Below are 13,997 nucleotides of genomic sequence, written 5' to 3'. Positions count from 1 at the left end.
GTCTACTTTCAACATGTAAGCCTCCTCCACCCCCCAACCAGTCCTATTTAAAACAACAGGAGATAACTTTGACTCAACACTAACTTTTTAATCATGATAACTAAAGTTTAGGAAAGTCTGAGGAATATTACACTCAACGCAACAGTGTAATAATTGGATGCAATATTTTTCAAAGGAATCTAGGTAACAGGACATACAACAGACCCATTCTCAGAATTTTTGGACTACATTATAGGCTGCACTAGAGGACAGTGTGAGAGGTTTCTCCTCACATCATCAGCGGTTCAAAGACTAGCAAGGGTTCAGCAAAGACCTTATGGGAGACTTGACAGAAGTGAAAAATATTGTTTCATATACCCACAGAGCCAGTTCAAATCTTTCACTTCAAATCCCCATTGAATCACTGAAGCCTGCAGCTGTGGTTCTTATTCCCATTGAGTAGACCCCACTCAGAGAAGTAGCATTCAGTGAAATAAATGGGACTATCTGTAGGAAAGACAGATACTCCACAAGATTGGTTGCAGATTCAGGCTGGGAGACAACTGTGAATCATTGTGAAAGCAGGACAGACTTCTTTTTAGAATATGACTAAAGGCAAGAGCCTTACAAACCTTCTATTGCATGACCCAGTGGTGAGACATGGGCCTAGAGAAATCTGGCTTGGTTCTGATTTTAACAGGAAACTAGCTGCAGCAGGCAGAAAATCAGAGAATCATATGCATCTTGCACATCTTCTTGAAAGCAACTTCTGAGAGACTCTCTTGCAATATTTCTTTTTGGATCTTTCAATTTTGTCACTTTCTGTGATGTAGCCATTAAGCATGATAAACAGTAAATAAATGTTAAACATGGTCTTCATACCTACAGGTATTTCCATCTTACTCAGATTCAGCTTTATCTATGGTATCTTTACGTTGTCTCCATGTCGCTGCCACTTCCAAGGCTGGGCTGCATCACTTCTTGGTGTGGAATTGCATCTGGTTCAACACAGATGTTGAGCCAATGAGAATGGTTTTTATGGGACTAGGTTATGATGAAGATCATGGCTGAAGATAGTTTCCCTCACAGGCTGGAATTCATGCATTAAGAATAAAACCTTTAAGTATTCAGAGCAAATTTCTCATGAGACTGATCAAAAACAGTGCCATTCCCCAGGAACTAAGGGCTATTTATATTTCTTGGTACAAGTTACACTAACAAACAAAACCAAGTAAACTGGGATATATTATTTCTCCTATGTCTGGAACTTGCTGAATTCCAACAGAGATATGAACCTTTGTCAGTGAACCAAATATTTTTTTGTCTGTCACATGGAAATTCATGCCTTGTTTTAATATGGGAAATGAAAGACTGTTTCCAGGTGGGTTTAGTGCCATAGAGCTGGTTCTTGCACAGAAGCATCTCTCTTATCTACAGAACATTAGTATGGACTTACTAAATTCAAGTTACATCTGCCTACATGATATATTTTATTATATTGATATTCTTCAGGAATTCAGGAGACTAGAGGAGGAAAAACAACAACAAAAAAGCAACCCTACATACAGTCTTAATCTCAGCTCCCCACTCTGTTTCCTTCTGTGACCTTGGAGTTCTTTGCTGTACTGATTTGTAGCATTTCCTAAAATATTAGTTCTTTTCTAAAGGTTTTGCTGTCCTTTTGCTGTTTTTTGGAAAGAAAAAAAAGTTTGTTTTAGTAATAATGAATGATTCATAGCTCCTGCAGATCATTCAGGGACACCATTCATAGTTAATGATTAAAATGCAGTAATAAAACATTAAATGTTTGAAAGTCAACAGTGATGTCTCTGAAGGTAGATCTTTGACAAAAATTGCTGACAGTATCAGAAAATCTCCCGTTATAAATATATATCCAAACATAATAATTTTGCTCTTTATGTTTTTCTCCTTTTGCCTTCTCTTTCTTGCAGGCATCTTTTGTATGTGCAGTTTCGGGTCAATATTCTACCAAAATGGCAGTTTGTCTGTAATTTAATTTAGTATTTTTCTCTCTTCATTTAAATTTTTACTCATTTTTAGCCTGCAGTGATTATTTGCATGGAAAGAAATTGTCTTCAAAGTCTATATTTAGCCTGATATATCGGATTAGAAATGTAAGCCAATCATCCAATGAGGTTAATTTTAAATCCTGTGGAAATTGTACCACTCTATTCAGTTTTCTCAGCACTGGCACCCATCTTGTGTGCAGTCATATGACCTTTAACTCCAATGTCAAATGTAATTTTCCACCAAAGGGAGTACATGCAATACCCTTAAAACAGTAATTTTAGAATTTATAAGGAGAAGCCTGAGCAGCAGCCGTTTCTTTAAGTTTCTTTCTTTGATGAACTAAGGGCTCTGATTGTGTTTTAAAATATGCAAAGAATGAACATAAATGTCAAGATAAAAAAGCAAGAAACTTGTGCTTATTCTACTTTTCCTACCACAAGCAGTATTCACCAATTCTTAGTTCAGGGTCACCCACCAACATTGGTAGAGCTGCATTTTAGCCAGTGCTGTATTTATTTTTTATTATATTTAGTCAACATTACTATCAGTTTATACTATTTTTAAGTTCTACATCTGCCTTAACTGCTGCTTTCCAGCTCAGGATTCTGTCCCCATTCTGCCCCCCAAAAAAATCCAAATTTTTTTTATTTTTATTTTTTAATAATACTGCGGTTTTCTTGGCAGTGACTGTCAAGGGATGACTATCACATTCATCATCTCCATCGAATCTATTTATATCCATTGGTTAAAATCCAGCTTGTGATCACTGAGCTGCAGATGGAGCTCCCTAAACAGCCAAGGAGTCCATGCATCCGTGCCAGGAACACTTGGAGTCACTGTGGAGAAGGAGCTGAGAGGATCTGCCATTACACAGTGTTTATCCCATCACCCTCAGAGAGGTGGCAAAAAAAGGAAAAGACTGCTACCTTACCTATGTATTATTGTCATATATTATTATACATACCTATGTATTAGTGTCAGGACTTTCAGCAGGCTTCAGGGTTTTTTTCAAGGTGACACAAATTTTACAAGTTATTAAAGGCAATTTTGGTAGTAGATGTGATGTCAAACTTCCAATGAACTATTAACAAAATACTAAATAGATAAACTTTTAAAGTATGGGAAATGCAGGGTAGGAGTTCTTTTTAAAACATATTTTTCAGCAGAGCTTGTTAAATGAGAAAAAGCAGTTCTAACCTATAAACTTCTGGATGATCTGCGATAGGGTTATTTTTGTTTTCTAGGGCATGGGCTCGCTTGAATATTTCATTCCTCAAAGTGCATGAACAGGAACTGAACAAAAGGTTTTAGAAAAGAAGGAATACGGTCAGATTATTCTCTTTCAAGGCCATGAGCCATGGAGGAGGGTCCCATCCCTATGCAGAGCTGAACTGGTTTCAAAAGGGCTCCACTCCAGGTGGACATCAGGGTGTCTCCTCATGGAGCGCTGCAGAATTAGGCTAAACCGAACATATTTAATATGATCGCAGAGAGCTAAGCTGCTTATCGCTGTGTGACAGATAATACATTATACTGCTGAGTGGCTAATAGATTAAACAGAGAAAGGCTGATGGCAGGGCATTTTCACTTCCTTTGGCTTACATCCTCCTCCCAGAAACAACACTGTGAATTTGGAAGGTGCAGGAAAGATTCTCGGTTTCCTCAGTTTCTCCAGAAAACCTGCTTAAAAATATGTATAAAGTAAATACTGTCCTTGGTATATGAAAAACTAAGCAATCCTTAAAGTTATCATGTCTCATAAATCTTGATATGAATGGATTCTAAACAGGAATAAGGAATTAGTAATTAGCTAAATGTATTATTACAGGAAATCAGTTAAATGTTAAGAACTCTTCAGTTCAGTTTGGAAATTTCTATTTCGAGAAGAGGTTTCAATCTACAAAAGTACAAAGGAATTATCTCTGCTAATGAAAAGATATCTGTATTTAGTTGAACTGGTGTGTACAAGCCACTGATGATACTTGTCACAAACACAGCCTGAGAAGGATCAGGATTTCACATTTGTAACTACTGTAATAAATCAGATGAACAGAATGAACAGCATTTGCATGAAAATAAAGAGGTGCTTTTATTTTCTGAATTTATATTTTAGGAAATTGTGTTTATTTGCTCAGACTGTTACAGAACTGTAACTCTGTCTCCTTCCCTGTGAAAATGTGACCACAGCCAGTGCCATGGCATTCATGGTTCAGCTAGCACTCTCCACAATGATCCCTGTGCATGCTTTGGGAAGCAGCACAGGCCAGGGCACATTCCTGGCTTGGAAACAGCAACACAATTTCAGAATCACTGCATTACAGACTAAGGTGGTTTGAAGGGACTTCTGGAGGCCATCAGACAGACAAGCTGCTCAAAGGGACAACTACACTAGGTTGCCTGGGGCTGCATCCAGTTAATATAGCCAAAGCTGAAGACTCCAAAACCTTTCTGGGCATCCTTCTTCAATGTTTGACCACCCTCATGGTGAACAAATTTTTCCTACCATCTGGTCAGAATTCCCCGTGTTGCAATGTGCATTCAGCTGCTTCTCATCCTTCCACAGGGCACTTTGGGAAGAGAGTGGATCAATCTTTCCCACACCCCCCCAGCAGACAGCACTAACTTCTCCCTGAAGCATCTCTTCTGCAGGCTGAGCAAACCGAGCAGCCTCAGCTTCACCTTGAATATCCTGTGTTCCAGCTTCTCACTGGCTTGGTGGTCCTTTACAAGATTCAATCCAGGTTTTACATGTTTTTTCTTGTACTGGAGATCCCAAGACACATTGCCGAGTCATGTTCATCACTAGGACCCCAGGGCTTTTTCTGGAGAACTGCATCCTGGCCCATACTTGCCTCATGGGGTTACTCTGTCCCCAAGGGTGACAGTGGGGACAGCAGAGTCCCACTGGCTGAGGCCAGCGCCTGCAGAACCAGCAGGGCCGGGCTGGGACGGCGATGGGGTCAGCCCAGACCCCGCGGCCACCAGGCTGCTCCACAGCCACGGTGCTGCTGTGCCTGAGCTGAGGTCCCGTCTGCAGGGCAGTGCCCTTGGCACAAGACAGCAGCTGAAAGCAGCTGCCGATGGCAAGGGTTGGTCCGGCTGCATCCCCACCACAGCACTTTGGAGAGCTCCCCCGGTCCCCAGAGGCCACTCTTTTCTCTGCACAGGCACGGAACGAGCCCCCAGCCCAAAAGCCAAACCTCAGGAATGGGAATATGTACCCAAAGCCCCAACAAACTCCATCCCTTGGCCAGCTCAATAATAAAGACATTAAACAACACTGGCTCCACCCTTGAGGGATGCCTCTAGTTACCAGCGAGCCTTTGTAAAAAAAGGGCAATTGGATGAAAGGAAGAAGGACGTATTTAAAGGCGGGACGACGCTGTTTCCACCCCTCCATCTCCTTTCAGGGCCGGTTTTATTCGCTGCCTCCGCCGGTGCTGAAGCCCCATCTAGAGCATGGCCGCGCTATTGCGCCCGCCGCCCCGCCGGGACCGGGCACCGCAGCTCCGGGGCGAGCCACAAAAACCTTCCGCCTTTAAGGACGTGGAGAGGGGTTAAGAAACCGAAAACAAAATGTCCTGCTAGGCAATCCTGTGCTTCTGCTGACTGGGCCCTTGGCAATGGCACCGCGGCAATTTGAATTTCAGACCTTGTATAGAAAAAGTTGAACCAGCCTTTTCAGGCAATAAATATAATCGCTTGGGTACCTACAGGCAGCTTTAGCTAGCAAGTGTCATCAAGCAAACGAATAGAAATGCTGATATGGGATACTAATGAAGGAATTAACGGATTATGGGTTTATTAACGTCAGTCGACACAATTTCCCAAGAACCCAGACTGTCAAACAAATTTGATACTGTTTTAATGAGATTAAGCATTAGACTGATAATGAAGATTGTGGCTGAAATGGTGTCTTTGCCAAATATTTGACACAATCTTGCATTATAAAACAACTATAAACAAAATCAATGTAGCATATTACATATCAATTTTTAAAACTGGTTAACAACTAGGTCATAAAAATACACTATAGCTGAAGTGTTTTCATTTCAAGGGATTGCATATTTTTCAAACTTATGGAAGAATCTTTTGGGTACGAATTTTTTCAATACATTTATCAATGCCCTTAATGAGAACTGCATCTCTGTACATAAAATTTGCACTATGACACATAAATTGCTGCTAATGTGAAAAACAATAAAGATAACCATTCCATTATACAGACTCGCTGATCAGTTGTTGAGATTAAAAAATTGTCCAGTTTTGTTAATTCAAATGTCATCACAAATTCAAGCTCATGCACTTGAAAACCAAAACCAGAACCAAATATCTAGATCTAGAATTGAGTCCTAAAATGCACTAGGGCATGCAAAAAGAAGTTCATAAGAAGTAAAGGAGTTAATCAATAGCAGTTGACTGATGATGCCACACTAAAAGTCCTAATCAAAACCTACATACATGAGATATGCACACACGAGAATTTACATGACACAGTGTCTAAGTAGGACCAGTGTCATCAGCTCTAGCATTCCTTGTCCATAATATGTATTCTGGAATTGCAGAATCAATGAATTCCAGGGACCTCTCGATATTGTCTGAGCCAATACCAACCTGCTCAAGCAGGGTCAGCTAGGGTAGGTTGTTCAGGACCATGTCCAATCACATTTTAAAGCATCTTCAAGGATGGAGATTCCTCAACCTCCCTGGGTAAATTTCTTGTCTTTGATTGCCTGCACCACTACAAGTATTTTCTTATGTTTAAATGGAAGTGTCTGTATTTCAAAGTGTGTCCATTGTTTCTTGTACTGGGCATCTGCCACTGAGCATCACTGAGAAGCATCTGATTTCTTTGCCTTTACTCCCTTCATCAGGTATTTACAGCCTCTCATACACCAGATGCCTCAATCCCTTCATGGTCCTTCACTCGACCCACTCCAGCATATCCATGTCTTCCTTCTACTGAACTGGTGTCCTGAACTGGTCCCAGCATTCCCAAAGTGTGTCACCAGCGCTGAACAGAAGGAAAGATCCCTTCCCTCCCCAGCTGACAGCACTCCCCCTCGCAGCCCCAGGTGGCATTTGTTGCAAGAGTGCACTGCTGACTTGTGTTAATGTGCATACCTCACACATCCAGCACAACCTCACCTGCATGTTCAACCTATCTGTACCTAATTATCTCCCTGGCACGGGTACCCAGCTTTCCTTGTCAGTGTTGAAGCTGTTCCAGATTGGAAGTGACCTTGGAGCTGGGATCCAGTTAAAACCATGAGATTAGCTAATTTCAACATCCTGCCTTTGAGAACCCCTCCAGCCTGCTTTAGTCATAATTATTTCACCAAGGGACAGGTAGTCAGTGTCAATCAGGTCTTACAGGTCGTACTTTCACGGCATTGAGGATACAACCCCCCAGCTCTGCCAAACATTGTAAGGGTAATTTATCATTATAAACTTCCCACTTCCCTGAAAGGACAGCTACAGCCACGAGTGAAGATGAGTTTGATTCAAAAAAACAGATTTACCCCAGAATACCTGACATACAGCCACTCACCTCCTTCTGTGGGCTCTTCAGCAGGCAGCTGAGGCCTTAAAACCTAATTAAATATAAAATAACTTAAAACTCCCACATCTCTCCCATTCCAATTCATCTGGGTAGAAGCACTTCCTTCCACTACTAAAAAATGTGCATTTTCTTGCTTGGAACTAGTACCAGCTTCTCACCACTAAAGTTCATTACACCTTTTTACCTCTGGACTAAAAGTCCTCTACCAAGAGGAACAATAGAGCTCACCATCAAACAATCTCTCCACCTTTATTGGTATTGAATCTTCTCTTGGGTGTCTCTCCCTGTAACACTGAGTTTTATGGGACCCTGGTGATTCTTGAAATCAGTATGTGAAGCTTTTAGTTTTTCAACACCTTTCTCCAAGTGTGGACACCACAACCACCTACGTTATTTCAGCTGACAGGTTTCACTTGTGGCACAGAGAGATATGATGCCACTTTTCTCTCCAAACTGTTATCTCCTGGCAGTATCCAGGGAATGAACTGGACTAAATCTCCAACGATCAATACTTCTTATCAGTTTTTTATTACTTTAACCACACGGTGACCAGAAAAAGATAAGGCAAGTGAGAGTAAAGCCTATTTCATCCACTTTGTTTGGATGGACATATCTCCTTTTTCATTGATGGTATGAGTTGTCAGAGGACTAGACCCTCGAAACCAGCATTAGCTTTTGTAAACATCCCATGTGCAGTCCTTCAATCTGTCTGAGCAGACCCAGGATTTTTCTTTGACTATATGAAACATCCCTCCCCTGCAGTTCAGGTTAGTTCAGTCACTGTCCTTGCTTTTCTGACAGCTACACAGTTAGTTACTAGGTCTTAGAAGAGGATCGACAGTTTTGATTATAAAACAGAAGGGGAAAAAACATCCGGAAAGAAGTCTTCATCAGTCTAAGCATCCTTGAAGCACAGTATGGAACAGTATAGAGGCACAACATGAATAGTATAATATTCTAGCATTTGGGAAGGGGGAGTAGGAGGGGAGTTAAACTACTTCAAATCCTGAGAAGACAAAAAGGATATTCATTGAATCATAGAACATCCTGAGTTGGAAGGGACCCACAAGGATGACTGATGCCAGTGTTATTTAATACTAATAAGGAGAATTCCAGTAAACTGATTAATATATTGCAGGAGTTTATGCACTACAAGGTGTAAAGGCTCAAATGCACCCTTCATAGGATTTTAACAAATCAAGGATATGAAGTCGAAACTGCTGTCACCAAGCTGCTGTACTACACAGTGGTGCCCAAAGTGCCCAAGACACATGTTCAGGTCAGAGGCATCTGAACCTTCACAGCGATGGGCAGCTCTGGATGCATATCTCATGGATAATTTCAGTCTACCTACACAAACAAATTTTACTTAGGGCACATCCAAAAATCCAAGGACCCAAGTTCCAACTCTCCTCTATGAATGGGTTTAAATCCCTACCTCCTACTTGCCCAAAATCTATGATACACAAGACTGTGGGATGACATGCTGGCACTTCTTCCACATGGGAAGTGGAAGATTCCATTTTTCATTAAAAAAAATAAAAACAAAGAGAATTTGATGACATGATTAGTTGTCTAGAAGTGGTGTGAGTTGTTCAGACCTCTTTCTAGATTTAACAATACAAATCAAGATGTGTCTATCTTCTGAATAAAGATTTCTTTTTAAGGGGATAATTTTTCTGTGTAACTGAAGCAATAAAACTGTTTTCAAAGCAGTTAACATTGAACGCTGAGCCAAATTTATCTTGATATAACATCCATTCTTTTTGCTGGTATCAAGGATGCATTTGACCTCATTCCTCTACAACATAATGTATATCACGAAACTGTACAGAGACAGAAGAAAATTCATTTTCTATCCTACCAATAAGAATAAATTTTAAAGCCAAAAGAGATGGATATTCAAAAGCAACAAACATTGCTTATGATTAAAGAATTTTTCAAAATTATTTGATCACTGCTTTCTTTTTTTTGTCAAAGGCTAATTTACATATTGTTAATATGAAATTGCGGATTATGAAAAAGCAACAGAAACAAGTCCACAGATATCGTTTGTCCTTCAAATAGCGGTTTTCTGGAAAAATGTTACTAAAACCTTCCAAGAACAAATGCAGTATTTAACATAAAACTGCCAGATTCTGAATAATATGTGTGAAATTTTCCTCCCAGTAGCACATGTCTTCCAGAGAAAGATGTCATTAGCTGAAATGTCTCCTTCAAATAATTTTTTTTTTTTTCCTAATCTGACATTCAATACTTCTTTGCTCAGCATCTCCTCCACCTTCCCAGGCTTTACTGGGCTTTTTTGTCATTTAAATAACTTCTAAAACACTTGTTGCTAGACCACTGGCAATAATTACCTTGTTTTAATTTGTGTCCCTGCTAAAACACACCTGCATTCACAATATGAGCAGTTAAAGCTTCACATTATAGTAAAGGAGTACCTTATTTTATTATGTAGAAGTGTTATCTCATTGTAAATTGTATTCCTGTGATTCACCAGCAATCACTTTATGTTATTCACTTAGTGTTTCTCCACAAGGCAGCTGTGAGCTCAAAATCCAAGCAGGTATACTAACACAAAGAATTCTGATAAATTTGTAAAACCTCTGAAATCACCTAGTGCTGTGAAGTATACATAAATATTTCTTTCACTGCACTATATCTGCCCTTTAATATTTCAATATTTCACAGACTTGGAAATTTGTATTGTTAAAAACAAATCCCCATGAACAATGTGCTTCTTTTATACTTCCTCAAATTCAGCTGAGTTCACGGAAGCCCTTTCTCCGGTGCCTGTCAGAGACACAAAAGGGGTGTCAGGAGCACCAAAACAGCTCCAATACCACCACGGTCAGAGAATGCTCAAGAAAATCCTCTTGAGGGGGTTGAAAGAAGTCATAGTATGAGAAGTGACACCAAAAGACATTCTTTCAAAGAGTTATAACACTAAGTTGTCAAAGGTGAGCTGTCGCTTCTCAGCAGATGACTCAGGAGCACTTGTGAAAAGAAACAGTGGAGAGGTCTTGGGTCACTTCAGAGCCCAGGACATGGGAGGTAAGCTCTGAAAGTGATCTTGGGCTTTTGATTTCTCAAGGTAGGTGAGCATGCAGTAAGAAAAGCAGCTGGCCTCCAACAAAACCACAGCTTATTTTGACACATGCATTAAAAAGTACAAGGAGACCATGAATATTTATGATGTCAAAACAGACTGACATTTATTTGCATTACAATTTGAAATATTTTGATTATATGATTGCAGAGAGCTGAGAGCAAAGGGAAGTGTGTGATCGTACACAACGCATGCTGTATTCAGGACAATATGCCAACATTTATTAAGAAAAAACCTTCAGCTGGACCCTAGTTATGTCCATGTTCATGCTCTAATACAGAGACCTTACTCACCTCATATAGCAGTGGACAGAAGGAATAAATTATGGGGGAACTTAGCAATCTTAAAGGTCTTTTCCAAACTAAATGATTCTATGATTCTATTCCTAAATATCTCCCTTGCTACTGGACACTGAACAAGCACTCCTGGCCACCCAGACCTGCTTTGAACCAAAACCTCTATAGTACAAACCCCTCAATTCCAAAAAGAGATGTTTTTGCAAGCGTGTATGAAAGGTACTACCTTTGGTATATATGCAGGGAGATGTTTATAAAGGTTTATGCATGTACAAGGCAGTATCACATGGCCTATTCTGGGGGAAAACATCAGAAAATGCAGAGGCTGAAGGAGCCAAAAGGGGTCTTCTTTGGTACCTCATATCTTGTCTGATAGTTTTAACCAGCCTTTGATCTTTTGCAGAAACTGAATGTGTAAGTCTGAATCTCACAGTGAATTTTCATATCATGTACTCTGGTTAAAGCAAGCAGCACATCACTTTGGCTCCCTCATTTGTATGACCATGTGTTCTTTAAGTCCCCATTTCTTATAGAACTTGTGGTATTGAAAGCAACACTAGAAAGATATTCCCTTTTCGTATCTGAACATCATCTTTGTTCTGTCAATTCAGGGATTCTTCCAACAATCACATTAGGTGTAGTTATTGTAACAGTTCCCACCCTGTTTGCCTCAGCTATTTCTATAGTGCAGTGGAAATCAATAGCATTTTTTCTATGCGTCAGGGATTTCCCATCAGTATTTATGTACAACAATTAAATGAGCACAGGTTTCACTCATCTGAATAAGCCTGGTGGCTTTATCCCTTTTGGAACCTCTGGAAGTAGCAAACTGTGACATTATGACCTGATGTAGTATTTGAAGGTTTCCACCCCCCTCTCTAGAGCATCCCTCCCCTCAGTTAAGCTCCAAGGCTAGGGCTGTTCCTTCTGAACCTTCTCCCTCCAGCTCTTGAATTAAATACTCTGTTTAAACAACCTTCCCAATGAAGCAAGCAGTTAAGACATCGGACTTGCTTTACAGAGACTGAAGAAAACTGCAAAACTTTATTTCATTCTCGGGTGATACATCTATTTGTCCTGTCCAAGGGAACGTGTAATACAGCACCATCAATTATCTGCTGTGTATCAACTGTTTGGTTGTTAGGACAATATCTAAAATACATTATTATACAAATTTCTATCAATTAATCCTTATGCCAAAATTTCACAATATCTGAATTTACTCCAGCTCAGCAGCTGATTCAAGTCTGCTTGCATTATTCTAGATGGAGCATTTGATAAAGAAATCGGATGTCATTTGTTGTGAACAAGAGGCCTGTATCCATTATCACTCAGTACTTGTATTCAATACCTGGATTACACATACACACTGCCTAAATTCAATACCTATGTTACCCATATTCAGTAATTCAGCAGGTAATGATTACTTAGTCACTAACAAGGCGTCAAATGGTTAGCCATGGCAATTAGTCTAAAAATTATCAACACAAAAAAAAGGTCTCTCCCACGTATTTTAATGCTTTCTCATGTTTGTTTGTTTTTTTAATTGCTTTTTCTGCTTACAATTTTCCTAGCTACGGTGGGCATGGAGATGGATTATGAATTCCTTTCATCCTATTTACAGCAGCAACTGCATCTCAGATTCTGGCCTGGCTTGCTGCCAGATACAAGCAATACATTTCCTCCACTTGCAAGCAATAAAATTATTCCGTCTTTGTCATTCCCTGGATCTTTTTGAAGGACATCAATGATTCTCTGCCAGCGTTGCTGTGATGAATTATATGCTTTCACTGTTTAGCACAAGGGTGAGCTACACAAAGCCACAGAGGATGAATTTAAAAAGATCCACATGAGTTTTTATTGTTTATTGAAACCAATTTCATAATAGCAATGCAAGTACAGCAAAAATATTAAGTGCAATTAGGGAGACAATCAAAATTAGGAAATTCACAGACTGGTTGTTGGGGATTTTTGCACGCTTCATGCATGTTTTCTTGGGTATTAGGATCAAAAATGAAAAGCTCGATTCAGCTTGGGAGACTCCATATCAGTTTTGTGCTGCACAGCTACTTCTGTGTTTCTGAAATACCAGAATACATCTTCTCTCCTTTTACAGGAGTTTATGCTGACGTGTTTCTGATTGCATTCTAGCCTACCCACTAAATTACATTTTCCAGTAATTTAATTAAACATATTCAGAGTTCTTGTGCACAATACACGTAATTTTTGAAAATCTCTCATGTCTTTCATAATCATGTTTGGCTTTTTTCTTTTTCCTCCTAAAATTTATAGTCAGAGAGGTGGGGGTGGTAATATCTTAATTTCAAGTGCATTAAAACTGTATGTTCCTCAAATAATTCCTTATTTTTATTGTGAAGTGACAGGCTGCACCCAAAAATATCACTTTGGTAAACAAGCCCAAAACTTTGTCCTGTTTCTTCCGTTTTTATTATTTTCATTTAATGGTCACTGAGCATTCATTTTGAACATTCAGAATTGTGGAGACACAGTTCTGCCAAGGGCAAATATGTCTTCCTTCCAAGAATGTCCCATTTATGCTTTCCCATACAGGCAGGTTATAATCTTCATCTGAAATGTTCTACTTTATCCTACTCCACCCAAATTCTTGTGTCACTTTCATCACTGTGCTATCATAACATACTCCAGCAAGTGAAGCAAGCAAGATCTCCTGTTGCCTTTTCCCTTCCTCTCTCCAGAAAGAAATTTGCTTAACTACATTTGTTAATAAACATTAGCATTAGGGAAAAGAGAATAGCAGTAACTTGGAGTAATAAAAGCCAAGGTTTAGAAACCCTCTTACTTCTTTGTGGAATAAACCACAACAGCCTCATTACATTGGGCCTGCCTTTGAATTCAAGCCTTTTTGCCAGCTTTAGGCAATACTTTCATCCTTTTTTCAGCACACTCGATTCTTATTCCCCCTTTTACTTGCATCCCTGACCCATCACCTGACCCAAAGCCTTGTGTTTAAACTGGCAATGCCACAGCGTGCCCA

The sequence above is a fragment of the Poecile atricapillus genome, chromosome 3 (assembly GCF_030490865.1).
Source record: "Poecile atricapillus isolate bPoeAtr1 chromosome 3, bPoeAtr1.hap1, whole genome shotgun sequence".
In the NCBI taxonomy this organism is placed as follows: Eukaryota; Metazoa; Chordata; class Aves; order Passeriformes; family Paridae; genus Poecile; species Poecile atricapillus.
The sequence above is the reverse complement of the archived record's forward strand: the minus strand, read 5'-3'. Positions refer to the sequence as shown.